The sequence below is a fragment of the Penaeus chinensis genome, chromosome 13 (assembly GCF_019202785.1).
Source record: "Penaeus chinensis breed Huanghai No. 1 chromosome 13, ASM1920278v2, whole genome shotgun sequence".
In the NCBI taxonomy this organism is placed as follows: Eukaryota; Metazoa; Arthropoda; class Malacostraca; order Decapoda; family Penaeidae; genus Penaeus; species Penaeus chinensis.
In genome coordinates this window covers 16,239,150-16,241,649 of record NC_061831.1, presented here as the reverse complement: position 1 = coordinate 16,241,649, position 2,500 = coordinate 16,239,150, and positions in this window count along the sequence as shown.

Sequence of the window (2,500 nt, the reverse complement as noted above, 5' to 3'; positions counted from 1 at the left end):
AAGGGTAAAAAAAAAAGAGAGAAGGAGAAGAAGAGAGAGTGGTCGGAACAGAAAGAAAAGAAGAGAGACGGGGAAGGGGAAGAGAGAGAAGTCAAAAGGGGAAAGGCAGAAAGAAAGAGGAAGAAAGAGAGGATGAAGTAAAAGACGAAAAAAATAGACGAAGCAAAGGAAACGACGGAAAATGAGGAATAATATCAATAAAGAAGCAGAAAAAAAGAAAAGAAAAAAAAAAAAGAAAAATAAAAGAAAAGGCACTCAACTCGAAATTTCAAGACAATTTTCCAAACCATAAAAAAAATATATATATATACGAATAAAGATAAACGAAAAAATACACAGATAATAAATGCACAATGCAGAAATGAATATGCAGATAACTAAATAAACAAGACAACACAGCTTCTAAAGTATTTCCGAGAAAGCGTCTCTCTCGTTGCCTACAGGTGAAAAGGGTGAAGCCGAGAAGGTAATTATTTAATCATTGGCTATTATTGCATAACAAACAGGCAGGATCAGAGCTAATGATTTAATTATTGACAATTATTTGCTATGAAACAGTTGGGGTAAGATCATTAAAGCTTGATGATGTGTATCAGTTGGATATTGATGATGGTAGGATGGTAAGAATGATAATTATAATAGTAATGGCGATTATATTGATCTTAATGAAGATGGCGATAGTGATAATGATGAGGATCACCATCATCATCATTATCACTATCATTATAAGAGGGATGATGATAGTAGTAAGGAGGATAATACTGATAATGAAATGATAGTATTAATAATGATAATGATAACCATTGCTATTATCATTATCTCATATTTATCAATAGTATGTTTTTTGCCATAAAACCGGGAAATACAAGAAAAGGGTGAATAACTGGACGAAAAGGAAATAAATGAAAGCAGGAGATTTGTTTTCAACTTCGCCTCGTCTCCTGTGCCGGCTGCGAGTTAATGATGTGAATTAATTATTGTTTGTGTCTGTGTGCTTAGATCGCTAAGGAAAAATAACAATAATATTTTGTGATGTTTGTGGGGATGTGTGTTTGTGTGTGTTTGTTGTTTTATGTTTCTGGTGTTTTTTGTTTGTTTGTTTTTTACTTTTATTCACACACACACACACACACAAACACACACACGCACACACACAGACACATACACACACACACACACACACACACACACACACACACACATACATACACAAACGCACACACACACAAACACCCTGGAGAATTACTCCCTACCTTACCACTCATTTGCACCGTTGTTATTACGCACATTGAACCCACACACACGACAATTTTTGCCACTTGTCACTTGATGTAGAGTCTCGTACATTCCTCTCTCTCTCTCGCTGGCTCTTTGTGGGTCTGGTCTTGTGGCTCTCTCTCCTGTCTGTTAGAGGGCGGGATGTTCGATTTCTAATTGTTTATTTTTTTCTATTTCGCTCTTCGAATTCTTTCTCTCTGTTTGTTTGTCTGCCTGTTTGTCTGTCTGTCTGTCTATCTATCTATCTGTCTAGCTATATATTTCTCTCTCTCTCTCTCTCTCTCTCTCTCTCTCTCTCTCTCTCTCTCTCTCTCTCTCTCTCTCTCTCTCTCTCTCTCTCTCTCTCTTTCTCTATCTATCTATCTCTCTCTCTCTCTCTCTCTCTCTCTCTCTCTCTCTCTCTCTCTCTCTCTCTCTCTCTCTCTCTCTCTCTCTCTCTCTCTTTCTATCTGTGCCTTTTGAACACAAAATTAGGATTTAGAAGGGAGCATTCATCTCTATGGCTCTCTTTCTGAACACAAGGCTGAGGCAAAAAAGAAATACCTTTCTCTGTGATGTGGCTCTGTGGCTTCCTGGTTCAAAATAGGAACGATATAGAGAATCGTGACGCGATAATAAACGCCGTGATGATGTGGCTCTTTCTTCTAAACAGGTGAGTAGTTCTGTGGCGACACTGAGAAAGGGTTTTTCCCCCCGATGTGACGAGAACACTGGCTCTGTGGCACTTTGTCTGAACACGAGAGCGTGGTAGAGAAAGGAGTATTTTTCTCTTTGATGTGATATGAACACTTGATTTATCTCGGGCGTGACCGTAGAACGCCTCTGCGGTTAGGGGAAGCCGGCGAGGAATTTCTATGAAGGACGCGCCAGCTTTTCCTGCTCCTTTTTTTTTTCGTTTTTTTTTCTTCTGTTTTTCTTTTCCTTTTTCTTTTTTTGTTGTCTGTTTGTTTATCTGTTTGTCTGTCTGTCTGTCTGTCTGTCTCTGTCTCTGTCTCTGTCTGTCTCTGTCTGTCTCTCTCTCTCTCTCTCTCTCTCTCTCTCTCTCTCTCTCTATCTATCTATCTATCTATCTATCTCTCTCTCTCTCTCTCTCTCTCTCTCTCTCTCTCTCTCTCTCTCTCTCTCCTTCCCTTCCTCCCTCCCTCCCTCTCCCTCTTCCTCTCCCTCTCCCTTCCTCTCCCTCCCTCTCTCTCTCCCTCCCTCTCTCTCTCTCTCTCTCTCT